At 43.2% G+C, this 18,458-nt stretch overlaps 1 protein-coding gene and 1 non-coding gene across 2 annotated transcripts in view; one reads left to right on the top strand and one right to left on the bottom strand.

Annotated features, from left to right (window-relative positions):
• DRAM1 (DNA damage regulated autophagy modulator 1) overlaps positions 1–18,458 on the bottom strand; it is a 105,603-nt gene that overhangs the window by 15,850 nt on the left and 71,295 nt on the right. The window lies entirely within an intron of this gene.
• LOC139007806 (U6 spliceosomal RNA) lies at positions 4,526–4,630 on the top strand. The gene has a single exon (XR_011470964.1). It is a non-coding gene; the product is annotated as a U6 spliceosomal RNA (small nuclear RNA).

Below are 18,458 nucleotides of genomic sequence, written 5' to 3'. Positions count from 1 at the left end.
GCCACAGGCGTTGGAACCCTGGACCACAGGGCTGGTAGCTTCTCTGGGTGACTGCAGCCTGGGACCTCTGGCCAGTAGCTTGTCCATCTCCTGGGCTGCAGCCAGCCCCAGGTGCTGGCGCCAGGACCAAAGGTGGGCGGCTTCTTCTTCTGGGGGCTTCTTCTTCTTCTTCTGTGCTTCAAGGGAGGGTAGTCAGTTAAGTGTCATGCAGAAATAGGCATCACCAATTGCAGAAGCCAGGTGTGGGGTAGGGAAGCCCCAGCCAGGGAAGCTGGCTGAGGCTGCTTCCCTGCCCACACACCTGGCTTCTGTGATCGCCCCTGCACTGGGCTTCTGCGGTCACCCATCCCAGAAGCCGGGTGCGGGACAGGGAAGCCATGGCTGGGAAGCTGGCGCACCCAGCTTCTGTGGTCATGGATCCAAGATCGAAGACTCCGATCTCAGAAGCCGGGTGCGGGGCTGGGAAGCCGTGGCCGGGGACGCTGGCGGCGGACGCTTCCCTGACCCACACCCAGCTTCTGCGGTCACGGATTGCAGAAGCCGGGTGCGGGGCTGGGAAGCTGGTGTACCCAGCTTCTGTGGTCATGGATTACAGAAGCCGGGTGCGGGGCAGGAAGCTGGCACACCCAGCTTCTGCAGTCTCCAATCTCAGAAGCTGGGTGGGAGGCCAGGAAGCTGCTGCCTGATATGCTGGGGGCTGCTGCTTCCCTGTCCTTGCATCCGGCTTCTGTGATCGCCTTTGCACTGGGCTTCTGGGGTCACTGATCGCAGAAGCCGGGTGCAGGGCAGGGAAGCCAGGAAGCTGGCAGCAGCTGTTTCTCTGCCCCTGCATCCGGCTTCTGCATCGCTGTCTGTGTCCGCTTCCCTGCCCCACCCCCCAGGCTTCTCGGATCACCCACTGGTGGCAGGGCAAAGGTGGCAGCGTCTGGCCTGGGCAGCGGGGACCCACAGAGGCAGCGGCCCCGCGATCACGGGCTTCGCTTTAGGCTCTGGCAAGGGACCCCTACTTCCTGTGCCCAGCTCCCATCGCTGGCTCCACCCCTACTTCCTGCTATCACTGGCCAGGGTGGCAAAGGTGCCCGATTCTCCAATCATGGCTGGGGGGCAGGGCAAAGGCCATCCCCAGGGCTGCCTTTGCCCTGCCCCCCGGCTCTTAGCTCCCCCCTGGGTTTCCGATCACTGTCAGTAGCAGGGTGCTTCTTCCTGCTTTCCCTTTTGCCTCCCTGCATTGTGCCTACATATGCAAATTAACTGCCATCTTTGTTGGCGGTTAACCGGCATCTTAGTTGGAAGTTAATTTGCATATCGCCCTGATTAGCCAGTGAAAAGGGTAGCGATCGTACGCTAATTACCACGTTTCCCTTTTATTAGATTAGATAACTACTAAGTGTTTACTATGTGTCAGGTTCTGTTATAGGTGTCAAAGATATTGCAATGAACAAAACAGGCAAAAGTCTCCACCTTCATGTAGCTTACATTTTTATTGGGGGTGAGAGAGACAAACAAATAAGTAAAATATATTGTATGCCAGATAGCGATAAGTGCTTAAAGAAAAATTGAGCAAGGAAGGAGGATAGATAATAGAGAAGATTGGGAGGTAGTCACAATCTAGTGATGAGAAAGACATAAACACATTTTAAAAATCAAGATGAGTCCTAGCCAGTTTGGCTCAGTGGAGAGAGCTTCAGCCTGCAGACTGAAGGGTCCCAGGTTCAATTCCGGTCAAGTGCACATGCCTGGGCTCCCTTCCCCTTCCTCTCTGAAATCAATAAAAATATATTTTAAAAAATACTTAAGCCTTACATTTGAAAAAAAATCAAGATGAATGCTTCAAAAGAATATATAGGAAATATTTTATGAATGTACTGAGGAGGATTATCTAAGTTCAGCTTAGAGAAGGTGAATGTCAAGGAAGCTGTTTAGATATGGCAATGTCTAATCTGAGTGTTAAGAATGCCACAAAGAATTATTGGCAGGAGGGAGCAAAACCAAGAAAGAGTAGTGTGTGCAAATACCATGATGTACGAGACACCGTGGGGCATCTGGGGAACCGAGTAATTCAATATGAAATGAAAGATGAAGCTGGCAGGTTGGGGATTGTGAAGCATGATGGAGAGCTTGAATTTTATCTAAAAGTCTATGCAGAACTATTAAAAGGCAAACATAAAAGTAACATAATTGGATTCTACTTTAGAAAGATCATTTTTTAGCGTGGTGAAGGCCTGGGGTTGGGGGTGGGACAGGCTGGAAGGGATCAATGTGGAGGGGGAAGAAGACATATGTAATACTTTCAACAATAAAGATTAAATTTTTTAAAAAGATCACTTTTTGCTGTAAGGACCTGATTGAAAGAGATCAAGACCAGAAGCAGGGAGATATGACTATTCCAAATGAGAAATGTTAAGGTTGAATTCAACACAAGCTTAGGGATAGAGATGAGACCCACTTGAGAAATGCTGGGGAGAAAATCAGCAAGATTTTGGTGACCAACTAGATGTGAAGTTTGAAGGAGAGAGAAGTCAAGGATGATGCCAAGGGTTAAGGTTATGATCACTAGGTACCATTCACTAAATTAAGGAGTACATAAGAGAACAGGTTTAGGGTAAATAATATTTCCATTTGATACTTTTTTGCTTGGGAGCACTTGTGGATATCCAAGTGAAGCTGTTCAGTAGATAACGCAAGCCTGGAATTTAGGGGGGGAAATCGGGATAAAGATAGAGATTTGGAAGTGTCAGCTCAGAGTAGATAGATGAAACCATGGACGTAGATGAGCTCTTGAAGGAAACTTAAGATGTAGATTGGGAAAAAGGCCAAGGAAGTAAGCAGAGGGGAAACACACAACTCCTTGGACAGGTAGAAGAGCAGGTCAGTATAAAGAGTATTAAGATGTGGTCAGAATTAGGAGAATATGACCTTAAAAGGATGGCGTCACAGGAGCCAACATCAAAGAGTGGTTCACGTGGGAGGGAGCAGCCACTTGAACTTATCACACATTTTTAGATAATTAGATTTTCCTACCAGACCTGAGCTCTGGGAGGGCATTGGTACTTCTTACCATCACAGTCCCAGCGCCAGGTACACAGCAGATACTTAATAAGTACTTTGTTAAATAAATAAAAATTTCAGCCATTGTTTCTTTAAATATTTCATTCTCAACTTGCCTCTCCTCGCCTTCTGGAATTCCAATTACACATGTTAGGCTGCTATTGTCCCATAGCTCACTATTCATTTTGGTATTGCAGTCTTCAAAATCACTAATCTTTTCTTCTTGCCATGTCTAATCTGCTATTAATCTCAGCCTCATTCAGTTCACTTTTCCACTGTAGAGGTTTGACTTGAGTCTTTTTAGATATCTTCCACTTCTCTCCTTGTCACGCTCATGCTTTCCTCTAACTCTTTGAACATATGGTATGTATTTGTAATAGTTGTTTTAATGTCTTTGTTTACTAATTTCATCATCTATGTCATTTCTGAGTCTGTTTCTGTAGATTTTCTCCTCATTTTGGATCTTATGTTCCTGCTTCTTTGAATGTCTGGCAATTCATTTTTAAATTTTATTTTTTAATTACAGTCTGAGTTCAATATTATTTTGTATTAGTTACAGTGGTAACTTAATTTACTGTCAAACATTTTAAGTTTAACAGTTTGGGGGTACTGGATATGTTTGTAATGCTTTCAATATTTGGGAGTTTTGCAATAGGATGCAATTAAATTACTTGGGAACAGTTTGATGTTTTTGAGGCTTGCTCTTAAATGTTCGGTGGGGGCAGAACAGCCTTTAATCTAGAGCTAATTTGACCCTGCTATTGAGGCAATACTCTTCTGAAGGCTCTCCACAGTTCCATATGTGTTAGGAAGTCTTTCTACTCTGGCTAGTAAGCATATAAAAGATTCCCAGCCCTTTGTGTGCTCCAAGGATTGCTCCACCGAATCCTTTCCAGTGGCTTCTTCTGTCTTGATAGTCTCCTCAAACTCATGCACTGATTACTATTCAGCTCAAGCATTAAGGGGACCCTCTGTGGATATTGGAGCTCTCTCATTGCAGCTTTCTTCTCTCCAGTGCTCTGCCCAAGAAGTCTAGCTGCCTAGGCATCTCTGTACTTTGAACTCTGCCTCAACTCAGGGGAATCACCTAACTCTGCAGTGGCCTAGAAACTAGAGCATTCATCAGGCTCATCTTGTTGGCCCATCCCCCGCCACAACTCCGTTTTCTACAGAGATTGCTATCCTGCATTGCCTGTTTTCCAATGTCTGAACATTAGTTTCACAGATTTGTGACCAGTTGTTGAGTTGTTTAAGGAGAAGGGTGGTAAATGTGGTCCCTGTTACTCCATCATGATCTGAAGTGGAAATTCAGTGCTTCAGTTTGAGACTCTTAAATTTAATTACAAGGTATGCCCACGGAAATTCAGCTAATACCCGTATTGGCCCATAGTGGGGTTTGAGCTTCCCCCATTGTTCCTGTAGCTGCTATTCTTTCATCCCTATTAGCACATTTGCCTTTTGAAAAATGAAATGACATAGTCACTTCGGCAGCTTGTATACTAAGATTGGAATGATACAGAGAAGATTGGGATGGCCCCTTTGCAAGGGTGACACGCATATTCCTGAAACGTTCTACATTTTGTGCAGTTCCCCGCTGGGCTCCTCACACCCTTGATTAGCTGGGAAGAAATATGAGTCAAAGCACAATGCATGGCACGCAATAGCAAAATCATGACTTTTCACTATAAAAATATTCATGTAAGGCAATCTCTGAAATGAAAATGAAGCTGTTATAACTGGGGTATTGTGCTAATACATTAACTTGCATTTCTTTCTTAAGCCTTGAAAATTCTGAAATTGACCTTTTTTTTTAAGGGAATGATGTGAAGCAAAAAAACCTTTTTTTTTTTTTTACACTTTCTACAATTCAGATGTGAAATTAAATGGAAACACTTTGTGAAGTGAAAATGATTTGTTTACGTAACATATTCTCCCCAAATTAAAGTGGAATATGGTGTAGGGTAAGTGTGCCATCTGCTAAGCCACAGTGTCAGTGGCTTATTCCTACAGCTTGTAGAGGGAGCATTTCCCCACTTATTGCCCTAATTCTACATCTATTTCTCACTTTGGAAGAATGAGTCTGGAATGCTTACGTCCTGGAAGAAGTTGCATCACTTAAGCAACTTTGCTAACAGTCCCCAGATTCCTAGGGCTTCTTACTAGCACGATAGATAAGGCCTGGGAGAATGGGGATATTTCTTTTCAGATTTTGATGGAAAAGATCAATGGGTCTGCCTATTTGGGCTCACCATCAAGACAAAGTGAAGACACAAAATCCGTTTTCTGCTTTTTCTGGGATATAATATGTTAATACTTGAACATTTTCTTCTAGATGAGATATTCAAGTCATTGTGTTTCTCATGTACACTGGCCTCCTGCCATCCATACATTTCCAGACTCCACCTTCTCCCTTCAGACAACTGAATAGGAAAGAAAGGGATCTCTAAGAGTTCTTCCCTTTAAGTAAATGAATGTGGTTGTTTTAAACTTTACGGCATACACTGCCCCAACAGGAAAATAAAGCAGTGATCATTGTAAAACACGAGTTGGTCAGGTTAATTTATTAGACAGAAATTTAGTTTGATTTTATGGATGAAGAAGTGCTGACATTCTGACCACAGACCTTCTGGGGTGCAGAAGGGGATGTGACATAGGGGTGGGATGGCCGCGTGTAATTTATTTCTCCCTCCTTTTATTTGTACTAACGGTTTCAGGGCAGAATGTTTTAAGGTTGGCTGTAATTGCTAGGCCAAGAGATTGGAGTTGACAGAAGGTTGCAACATTCAGTGCGCAGGAAAAATGGGACAAATGAAAGTCAAAATAAGTTTCTCCTCCTGGAGCTCTGAGAACAGCTTGTTCACTAATTGCTCGGATGAAGTCATTTTTGTTGTACGGATATTAAAGACTTGACACGAGAACCTCCCAGTTCCATCTTGCTCGGCTGTACGAGGGCTGGTGACAGGTATTTCAGAACTGCCTGTTCTGTCCCTAAAGGTTCTCTGTCGGCCGAATGCTCTCAGGCTGTCTGTATACATAAACTGAAGCAAAGCAGACCCTCTGTGTGGCAGACATGCCTCGGGTTGTAATTCTCCCCTGTGGATTTCATAGTCATCATTTAACTTTGGAGAAGGGCGGGGTGGGGGGGCGGGGGGGGAGTGTTGCTCACTTACACTTCCAAGACAGTGAATAAAAGTTTGCTTTTAGAGAGATCACTTTTATTTAAAACAAACTTATTTGCTTCCAAATCAAAGGGCCTTGCAAAGACATAGTACTAGTAAAATACATAATGACTCAGATCCTTCCCGAAGTTTATCTTCATTGTACAATCAGTTCCATTGGCTGGGGAATGCTTGGGGCTCTTCCACATTCTGCTAAACACTATCACACACCAAATCTGTAGAATCATAGGGGGTTGTTGATATGAAGTAGGAAGGCTCTGCAACATTCAGGCAAATTAAGCTAACGGTCAGAATTAGGGTCAAATGTGACCATTTCCACTAGCCCATAAGAAAAAGGAAACCCTGCAGATGAATACAGGAATGTCCTTGACAGCAAAATGATCCTTCAAGGACTCTGGGTTTTGAGAATTTGTGATTGTTAATCGATGTTCTAAAAGGAATATTGACTCCAAGTTCTTTGCAGGAGAGGAGTATTTTGCTATAACCTCTTCTTTACAAAGGCTGGATCTATTTAAACCTCCCAGGCGACCACTTGCCCTGATACGAAAGTGATTGGTATGAAACTTTTGGACTCCCATATTTCTTGTCTTTCAATCGCCCCAGATAATGAATCCTTTAAAATTTTTCATTTAAATAATTCTATAATATGCCAACTGCACAGTAGAAACATGCAGTTGCAGTTATCTCCATGGAAACATTGAAAGGCAGATAAACAATTCTGGACAGTAGACAAGTATGCATTAACCTGTTTATTACAGGTTTTGAGTTTATTCCTGATGCACATATTAAAAAATCAGAGGAGATAGAACAATTTTATTTTTGTGATAGAAAATAACAATGAACTTTTCATAGCAGTTCTGTCCAGCAGAATGGTAATATAAGCTACATAAATTATTTTAAATTTCTAGGAGTTAATTTTGAAAAGTAAATTTATTTTTTGTATTTTTAAAATATATTTTTATTGATTTCAGAGAGGAAGGGAGAGGGAGAGAGATAGAAACATCAATGATGAGAGAGAAACATTGATCAGTTGCCTCTTGCACGCCCCACATTGGGGATCGAGCCTGCAACCCAGCATGTGCCCTGACCGGGAATCGAACCCTAACCTCCTGGTTCATAGGTCGACGCTCAACCACTGAGCCACACCAGCTGGATGAAAAGTGAATTTATTTTAATAACATTTAATTTACTCCAATAAATCTAAAATATTGTCATTTTAATACATAATCAATAAAAATATTAATGAAATATTTTACATTTTTTTCTTACTCAAGCTTTGAAATCTTGAGTGTAATTTATACTCATGGCAAAATCTGGATTTGAACTAGTGTCTACCATGGTGGACAGAGTAATTCTATGCGGTATTACATAGTCACTGTATTAAAAAAAAAAAAAAAAGTACAGTCTCTTTGGTGGGGGATTCTTACAGTTTTCCCTTGGATGGTTTAGAACAGGGGTGGGCAAACTTTTTGACTCGAGGGCCACAATGGGTTCTTAAACTGGACCGGAGGGCTGGAACAAAAGCATGGATGGAGTGTTTGTGTGAACTAATATAAATTCAAAGTAAACATCATTACATAAAAGGGTACAGTCTTTTTTTTTTTTTTAGTTTTATTCATTTCAAACGGGCCAGATCCGGCCCGCGGGCCGTAGTTTGCCCACGGCTGGTTTAGAAGCTACACTTGCTCCCCAAGACCTGACTGTTCCTTTCTGGAACAATTGTGCTTCAGGGGGCTCTGCATGCTGTAAGGAAGTGGATCCACCAGACCCTGCTGCTATTTTGCTTCTCTATGTCTACTGTATTAACATGATGCCCCAAGCCAAAGATGAATCTTGACTTATTACTATAGTATTAATCTTATAGAACCCTTTACTCTTGAGGGCCTCTGGAACAGCACCCTACCTACCGCTAAAGACGATTGGAATCCAAGAGGAGTCCCATCCATACCCTTGGAATCACCTCAGCCCTGTTTCCCTTCAACTCCAAAATTTCAATATCTACTAAGATTTCAAAAATGCAGCTCAAAGCATGTCACCTCCCAGCTCAAAACCCCTCAATTCCTCCCCATCACCTAATAAACAAAGTACAGATTCTATAGCCCCATATTCAAGGCTCTGATGCCGATATCCTATCTAATAAAAGAGAAACATGGTAATTAGCCGTAACTTCGCTACCCTTCCCATTGGCTAATCAGTGAGATATGCAAATTAACTGCAAACCAAGATAGCGGCTGGCAGCCAGGCAGCTTGAAGTGAACAGGAGGCTTGCTTCCTCCAGTGACGGAGGAAGCCAGGTTCCCCGCCTGACTTGCCGGCCTCTCAGCTGCTCTCTAAGAAACATTTTTACAAATATAGAAGCTAAACAAAACCCCAGAAACCTGCTTTCAGTCAGCCAGGATCTCAGAGCTGGAGTCACAACAAAGTTTCAAATACAGAAGGTAAACAAAGGCCAGAAACCTGCTTTCAGCAGCCGAGGTCTCAGAGCTGGAGCCGAGCCTCAGAGCTAAAGACGGCTCTCAGCTCCAGTGACAGCCATAGAAGGTAAATAAATCCCAGAATAAAAAAGAAAAAAGAAATAAAAGAGAGGTTGGGAGCTTCAGTCAGCCACCAGCCTGAAAACGGCCCTCAGCCCCTCACCCAGACTGGCCAGGCACCCCAGTGGGGACCCCCACCCTGAAGGGGGTGTGACCAGCTGCAAACAGCCATCAGCCCCTCACCCAGGCTGGCCAGGCATCCCAGTGGGGACCCCCACCCTGATCCAGGACACCCTTCAGGGCAAACCAGCCAGCCCCCACCCGTGCACCAGGCCTCTATCCTATATAGTAAAAGGGTAATATGCCTCCCAGCACCGGGATCAGTGGAGCCGCGAGGCCTCCCAGCACCAGGATCAGCGGAGCCGCGAGGCCTCCCAGCCTGGGATCAGCAGAGCCACAAGGCCTCCCGAACCCGGGATCAGCGGAGCCGCAAGGCCTCTTGGCACCGGGATAGCAGAGCCGCGAGGCCTCCTAGCACCAGGATCAGCGGAGCAGCGAGGCCTCACTGCCCCAGTGTCAAGTGGAGCCATGAGGCCTCCTGGCCCCTGGAGCAGCGTGACAGGGGGCAGCGCCCAAACCCCCTGATCGCCCTGTGGCTCTGTGTGTGACTGGGGGTGGGGCCACAACCTCCCTATCCGCCCTGCTCTGTTCGTGACAGGGGAAGGCGCCCCAACCCCCTGATCAGCCCTGCTCTGTGCCTGATAGGGGAGAGCTCCCCAACCCCCTGATCGGCCCTGCTCTGTGTGTGACGGGGTGGAGCGGCAACCTCCCCATCAGCCCTGCCCTGAGTGTGACAGGGGGCGTCGCCCCAACTCCCCAATCGGCCCTACCCTGAGCATGACTGAGGGTGGCATCGCAACCTCCTGATCGGCCCTGCTTTGTGCATGACAGGGGGGAGCTCCCCAACCCCCTGATCGGCCGGCTCTGTATGTGACAGGGGTGGCACCACAACCCCCTGATCTGCCCTGCTCTGTGCGTGACAGGGGGTGGCGCCGCAACCTCTCCATCGACCTTGCCTTGAGTGTGACAGGGGGCGGCGCCCCAACCCCCCAATCGGCCCTACCCTGAGCGTGACTGAGGGTGGCATTGCAGCCTCCTGATCCGCCCTGCTCTGTGCATGACAGGGGGCAGTGCCCCAACCCCCTGATCCGCCCTGCTCTGTGTGTGACAGGGTACGGAGCCCCAACCCCCCTGATGGGCCCTGCTCTTTGCGTGACAGGGGGCAGTGCCCCAACCCCCTGATCAGCTGGCTCTGTATGTGACAGGGGTGGTGCCACAACCCCCTGATCCGCCCTGCTCTATGCATGACAGGGGGCAGTGCCCCAACTCCCCAATCAGCCCTGCTCTGAGCCCTACCAGGGGCTGCGGGGAAGGCACCTAGGGATTGGGCCTGCCCTCTGCCACCTGGGAGCGGGCCTAAGCCAGCAGGTCATTATCTCCTGAGGGGTCCCAGGCTGTGAGAGGGCACAAGTGGGGCTGAGGGATACCCCCCCACCCCCCGCCAGTGCACAAATTTTTGTGCACTGGGCCTCTAGTAATGTTATAACGTGATCTCCTCCTACTCTGCTACATGTACTCAGCCAAAATGTACTAATTTGTACTAATTGTCTCCCAAATACGCCCTGCCCATTGAAGCATCTGGTTTTTGTCTGTGGCATTCTTCTCTCTTCTTACTTCTCTAACTTCTTGCTGATTGAAATATAGTCCTATCCTTCAAGTCCCAGTCAAATCCATGAAGTCCTTCTGGATTTTCCAACAAAAATAATATTTTGGTCCTTGTACATACTTTATTTGTATTTCTGTTATGAGCCTTACTATGGTTTACATTGTTAGCTTGTTTGGGCGTATATGTGTGTCAATACCTTATCTCTGCTCAGATTATAAAGTTCATTTCATTGATTCAACACTTGTTTATTGAGTACCTACTATGTGCTAGTGCAATATTAAAAAATAATAAGCAAGCCAGACATAGAGTATCCATTTCAGAGGGTTATTCTACAGCACCTAGCATCTGTCTTGCACTTTGTTAGCACTTGATTACTTGTACAATCCAGGACTGAATTCCTAACTTATCTGAAAAAAATACTTCCAGAAAGTTTTGTTTTCAGACCCAAAGAGTAAGAATAGTAAGTCAATGAAAAAGTCTTCAGAGGAGCTGATCGGGGAGCTCACAACATATATGTATTTGTGCACACTTTAGCCATGGAGACCCTGGCAAGCCTCACACAGAGCCCTCTCTCTCAGTTCACACACATGTCTAACAATAATAAGCATGACAACAACCACAGTGAGCTCAGGGCATTTGATTTCCAAACTCATTTCAGATGAGAAGCAGAAAATTAGCAACAGGGAATCGAAATGGCATAATCAGTCACACAGGCAACCGTGAGACTGACCGTCCAGCAGCCAGGGAGGCCCTAGAGAACCTAAACACACACACACACACACACACACACACACACACACTAAAAACAGCAATCTGCAGCCATTTAGAATAAGGACAAACAGTTCTGCATGCCTCCATGGGGACGGAGGACTTCCAGTGTCATAGCATAATACTACTTTTAATGACAACCCCAGCCATCACACTGGATTAGGTTTACCCTGCACTATTTTAAAAGGCAGCGATGATTAACATATTGGAAATGTTTCCATCCAAGATAATTAAAACTCTTGGTGTTTAAAGGAATACACCATCAGCCATCTATTAAACTCACTTATCCAGAACGACTCCCTCCTACGCGGACCCGCAGGCTCTGGGGCCAGAGTTGGATTGGACTTCCTTGCATTACTTGATTCATTTGCCTCAGAACATTTGTTGGCTCTCAGCATCTAGTTCAGTTTTCATTCAGTAAATTTCATCTCCATGTTATTTTGTACAACACTCTAAAAGGGCCAATGAGGACACAAAAGATTTGAAAAATCTAGACCCTAAGCTTGTCTTGGGAATACTCAAGGTCTAGTTGGGGAAAGATGACCTACATCCTTGAACCAACTAAAAGACACAATAGAGTGAGATGTAAAATCTTTGCAATGGAGGATTTTTTTTGGAAACAGACTAGGGACTAATCACAAAAGATTTCTTAGAGGTGAGCCTCTGAGCCAGAAGTGGAAGATTTGGGGAAGGCATTTTGGGTAAAGAAAATAGCACAAATTGGAATGCCTTTTAAGGTCAAGAAAGAGCAAATTGTGTGCAGGCCATAGCAAAGAGTCAGCCTACAGCCTGAGGCAGAGGGGCCCTGCTTGGGAATAATAACAGATAAGTTTTTATACAAATTTTCATAGTTTCATAAAAACCCCTGACATTTTTCTAAGGTCATGGCTTAGTCTGCCCAGGCTGCCATAACAAAATACCATAGACTGGGTGGCTCAAACAACTGAAAATTATTCTCACAGTTCTGGAGGCTAGGGAGTCCAACATCCAGGTAGCAGCCGATTCAGTGTCTCCTAAGAGCCCATTTCCTGTCTTACAGACAGCTGCTTTCTTGCTGTGTCTTCACATGGTGGAGAGAGAACAAGCTCTCTGGTGTCTCTTCTTCTAGGACACTAATGCCATCAAACAGCCCCACCCTCATGACTTCTTCTAAACCTAATGATTTCCCAAGACCCCGTCTCCAAATAACATCACAGTGGGGCTTAGGCCTTAAAACTATGAATTGGGTGAGAGTAAGGGGGATTAAGGGTGGGGACACAAACAGTCAGTCCATAACAGGTCATGTGAATTTAAATCCCTGTACCTTTTGAAAAGCCAAAGAAGTCAAGTTTGATGTACAGATTGGTACTGTACCTTCAATCATGTATTTTTTTTTTTTACTAGAGAGTTTGTGTAATACCTAGTTGCAAGAAAACAAAGTTGATTTGCTTCCTCTAAGTTCATTTTACAAACAAAATCATGGGGAATGTAAAGTATTCCTTTGGTTAGAAGCTCTGGACAATCCTAATTCTAGAAGATACTGCCCAGTGCTGTAGATATGTTTGAAGCTTTCGGTGATTGTTGACAGATTGCTGAGTAATTGGGTATAAACACAAATAATGAGCTTACTTTCTACTGCTTGTTAACTGGTAAAGACTGGAGAGTCTTCAAACTACTGTGAAAATGAGGTTTTAATAAGTGTGCTTTTACCTTTCTCACCAAACTGTAAAGTCTGGGAAGTTGGGGTAAATGTTTTCCCCAGAATCTAGATCATCACCTACCATGGAAATGGGACTTAGTGCTAAATGGACAACTGAATAAATGATTGGGTGCATGACAAAATAATTTATTGACATTTGACTAAAGTGAAATAATATATTTCTCAAAATTAACTTAGCCTGAATTGGCTGAGATTCTTATAACTGGTGGACCATGCCTTTTTAACAAATTAAAAGCAAAGCACAAAATCAGGGATTTTAAAGTCATTTTTTCACAGGCGTGTTCGTTGTGAATCCAGTACATGGATCCTGCTGAATTGGCTGCCTGATGTGCTTGAGAGCCAATTTCAACGTTCACATGACAATGAAAATCTCAAGCTTAAATTTATTAATACATTGCATTGGCAGAACACCAGACCTTTTAATGGTAAAATATGGAGGGGAAGATTATTAGTCTCCAAAGACTTGAGTTTGAGTTTGAAACTAAACTGATGTTGTTCTTAACAAGATCTTTCAAAAGGAGACATAACTGTGGAGTTGTGAACCTACAGCAATTGAAATGAAAAATAACCCAAAGGACAGAGAATCAAAGTTTTTAGTATGGTGTTTAGTTGGAAGGCTCAAAGGTCAAAATATTGAAGTGTTTTAGGGCCCACCTGAGCAATTCAAGTCCTGAATAGCTGCTAATCAGAGAACTCCTTATCTAGACATACTTAACAAATAATTTGGCAAAGACACCAAGATATGATGTGAAAGCATGGCATCTTCAACCAGATGGACCCTGGAAAAGGAGTTTCCAGTAACCATGGCTATCATGATTGAGCATGTACCAGGTATCTGTCCAGTCCTGTGTCAAGTGCCCTACAGACTTATCTAATCCTTACAAAATCCCCATTGAGCAGATGAGGAAACTAAGGCTTAAAAATAGGCTAAGTGGCCTGGTCAGCATAGCTCAGTGGTTGAGCATCGACCTATGGACTAGGAGGTCATGGTTTGATTCCCCATCAGGGCACATGCCCAGGTTGCGGGCTCAATCCCCAATCTGGGGTGTGCAGGAGACAGGCAATCAATGATTCTCTCTCATCATTGATGTTTCTATCTCTCCCTCTCCCTTCCTCTCTGAAATGAATTAAAAATGTTTTTTTTTATTTTATTGTTTAAGGTAATATAAATAGTAATACATATGTCTCCTTTTTTTCCCATTGACCTCCCCCCTAAGTAAATTACTCCAGATCCACAAGTCTATAATGGCAAAGGGAAGATTTTAGCCCTTGCTAGTGACCACTCCATTTATTCCACTGCTGCTCAAAAGGTGGTCCTTGAACTGACAACCCAGCATTACCTGGAAACTTGTTGGATATCAAAGTCCTGATCCCCTCACAGACCTGCTGGATCAAAATCTCTGGTTGTGGGACTGCAGACTGTTTTAACCAGCTCTCTGAGAGACTCTAATGCACACAAAGTTTGAGAAGAACATCTCCATCCTATTCTATATCTCCAAACTTTAGCCAATATATATATTTTGGTTGGCCAGTACAGATTCTTACAAACCCAGAAAATTTATATCAATTCATTTCTTTATTTGAACACTGTGAACAATAGTTATTATGCTCAAAATCATAATTTCAACAAACAAAATATGTAAAATTAGCTTTAAGGAAAACAATCCAATAGCATTATTATCCACCTAAAACAGCGGTTCTCAACCTGTGGGTCGCGACCCTTTGGGGGTCGAATGACCCTTTCACAGGGGTCGCCTAAGACCATCGGAAAACACATATATAATTACATATTGTTTTGTGATTAATCACTATGCTTTAATTATGTTCAATTTGTAACAATGAAATTGGGGTCAACACAACATGAGGAACTGTATTAAAGGGCTGCGGCATTAGGAAGGTTGAGAACCACTGACCTAAAATATGGACAAGGGCTACAGTGACTGGAATTCTTTCAAGACCGGACTATACATATTGATTTGGGATTAACATAGTAATCACTTAGCTCATTCTATGCTTTAACAGATAAAATAGATTTTTAATATAAGCCCGGAAATGACTACCTTGCCAAGAGGGCAAGAGTAGCCATCAGTGTGCTTTGACAAAAGCAAAATATAATATATGAGAGTGGCAATCAGAATTCTAATATATTGCTCTAAAGTGTTGTCTAGCCAAATAACCAAATGTATTGACATACTGCTGAGCTGTCATTGGCATGTTATGCAGATATTGAGATTTTCTAAGCAAGGTTACTGGAAGTCATTCAAATATTTATAACAGTGGTGGAATGGGTAAACTGAAGATGTTCTCTTGCACAAAAGAGTTTTTGTTCCAAACTCCTTGATGAGAAAATATTTGGAATAAAGCACAATAGATTTATGTACGGACTTATATGGCTGAAATTGATTTTTGTTTCCCTGGGAATTTAGGAATCTTTTTAATAGTTGAGAACTGGTGTACAGCTGTAAGAGGTTGGCTAAATACAGGGTCAGTATTTATGCCTTCTTGATAGAACAAATAAGAGTTCTCACTCTGTTTTCCATCTTACTTTTATGTTGAAAGCCGGGCAGCACTAGGATATAATACTTATTTCTTCAAAATGTTCCTAAGTTGTTGTTCTCTGTTTTGTATTTCATCTCGAAGCTGCTTTATTTATAATGTTATTAAACCTCAAAGAAAAACATATGGTGGAAGAGAAGAGAAATTTTGCGATTGCACTGTTTTGTTCTTCTTTAGTAGAATTTATGTGAAACTGAAAATTGTTCAAATCTGTTTCTTATTCTCAAGGAGTGTGTCCGTGCCTTGTGATATGATGGCTTAAACAGATGGGTAAATTATATTACACCTCCAAGAAGTTCTATCCAGTGGCAATAAATTGTGTGGCTGAAATATAATTCTGCACAAATTGCCCTCTTTCTAGCAGATACGTAAAAGTTATGTAGATTCTTGCTATGTCTATATTTAAATCAAGCAAACACCCAGACTCACAAAATAATAACCTGTTTTTGTCCAAATAAAAATCTAGCAATATTGCTACTAGCAGTCCCTATTTCTCAATAATTTCTAGGTTTCTTCTTGACTTACAAATTTATCCCTACTGCTTACTTTTTGCCTACTATAATTGAGGACCTGCTAAAGACCAGCATTATGCTGGGTGTTTCACTTATATGTCAGGTTACAGGAGCAGTACTCATATGATAACCACTCAAGTAACTAATATTTTCTACATACATCTGCTGAAAACCCAGAATGTGTCTGTAGGCAACACAATTTTTGCTTCCTGGGGTCTTATCACTCGCTAACAATGTTTGTACATAATATGCGTTATCTTCTAGTGGAGAGATTAAGAGCAGGAATCCAACTGGTCAGTATAATGTAGTGGTTAAAGTCATGAACACTGGTACCAGACAGCCCTGGTTCCAATCCTCTCTATACCACTTATTACCTATGTGACCATGGGCCAGTCACTTCCGCTTCCTGTGCCTTCATTTCCTATCTCATATGCTGTTGTGTAAATTAACTTAGTGTGTGGGAAAGCGCCTGGTGTGGGGAAGTGGTCAATATATGGCAGCAGCTATCATTGTTATCCTTTGAGCGCTTTCTTTCACTTGTAAAATGGATGCAATAAACAAACAAACTTTATGAAATATCTATTATGGGGAAGGCTAGAGGTCCCATGAGGTCAAGAACCATGTATGTCTTTTCACTATTGTATCCTAGCACATACATGCCTGGCATGCAGTAGGTATGAATAAAAACTTAAGTGAATGAGTAAATGAATTATATACGTAAAACATTTGGCATTAAATATTTTTAACTATTTTGGGGAGTCCCTTAATAGAGACTGACCTCTGTCTCTAATCATGGGATGTCTTCACTCCTGGAACTAAGACCTCCAAGAAGCTCTATCCAGTGGCAATTCAGGTATTCCTGGTCAGCCAATGAGGGAATAACTGCTTAGGCTTTGACTAGAGAAAAGTGAGTGGTAAGAGCATTGGGCCAGAAATCCAGGAGATTAAGGTTCAAGCCCTGGCTTGACAATTTCCTAGTTGTGTAGTCTTAGACAAGTCATTTTACCTTTTTGGGTCTTTGGGGTCATTTTACCTTTATGGAGTTAGCAATTGGATTGAAAGATCCTCTTCTAACTCTGGGTCTTTAAATTTTAGAAATTATATCACAACTTTTTATTCCTGACTATGTGAACAATTTTATGGCTTATTCCTCACATATGTAACATGCCTATTTTACACACACGCACATGCACAGGTACACACACAAAATGTATGTATGAGTCAACAGTGCCTGCTGTGAATTTTTAGTAAAACCATATCAGCATGGTGATCAACAACCTTCATTATTGAACAACAAAGTAATTCCACCTTTCATGTACTACCTCCCTGTCTCAGCATAACTCTCAGCTAGCTGGTCTACCAGCTGCCTTTCCATGACTCTGGGCTTCTACATGGACTCTTTTCTCTGGAATGCCTTTGCTCTCCTTAGAAATGTCTCGAGAACTTTTAAAACCAAATTCAGTAGCCTCTGCTTAGTTCTCCTCATTCTCACTGTCTCCACAGCATTTGGTGCTTCTTACTACACCCTCCTTAAAATTCTCTCCTCCTTTGTGGAGAAATAGTCTACCTCCAGGTGAGAGGAAATACTAAGTTATATGTCAAAGGACATAGATGCAGAAGGCATGAAGAAATGTGGTCATCTTGCCTTGGCAGGTTTGGTTCAGTGGATGGAGCATCGGCATGCGGACTGAAGGGTCCCACGTTCAATTCCAGTCAAGGGCACATGCCTGGGTTGCAGGCTCGGTCCTCAGGAGGGCGCATGCAGGAGGCAGCCAATCAATGATTCTCTCTCATCATTGATGTTTCTATCTCTCTCTTCCTGTCCCTTCTGCTCTAAAATCAATACAAAAAAGAAAAATAAATGTGGCTATCTTTGCAATCAATCTGTTATTGGATGGGGTCTGAGATCGTGGTGGGGTCTTGACTTCATTAGGAAATATTTTACAACACAAGTCCAGGTGGCTTTTGAGAGAATGTTTATTAAAGCTGGGGACAGTGAAACAAAAGGAGGGCTTGAGATAGAAGAAGCAACAGGAGAGGAAAAATCAGAGAAAAGTGGGCCTTGGAGACAAGTTCAGGGGGTTAGCCCAAGTTGAGCTGCTGCCCACTGCTCCCCTGGTTTCAAATCTCATGGGTCCCTTAGAATTTAGGAAAAAAGCAGCAAAGATACAAGGTGTGTGCATGCTCTTTCAAGAGCATACTGTAGCTCCTTTGTCTTGAGGCTTTTAATCTCACTTCGGCCGAGGTCAGGGGAGGGACTTACTAGTAACAGAATATTCATTAACTTTTTAGGTGTGTCCTTCATTATGTTGATTCATCAAAATGTGCATATAGAGGGGTCAGGGGTTATCTGGTTAGTTTTTATTTATTTTTTTTATTGATTTTAGAGAGAGACAAGGAGAATGAGGGGGAGAGAGAGAGAGAGAGAGAGAGAGAGAGAGAAACACAGATGTGAGAATGAAACATCTATTGATTGCCTCCTGCATGCCTCCTGCT

Source organism: Myotis yumanensis, unplaced genomic scaffold (assembly GCF_028538775.1).
Source record: "Myotis yumanensis isolate MYYU_CA2020_CCGP unplaced genomic scaffold, mMyoYum1.0.hap1 SCAF_3, whole genome shotgun sequence".
Classification (NCBI taxonomy): Eukaryota; Metazoa; Chordata; class Mammalia; order Chiroptera; family Vespertilionidae; genus Myotis; species Myotis yumanensis.
Note: the sequence above shows the minus strand (reverse complement) of the source record. Positions and strands in the feature narration are given on the sequence as shown.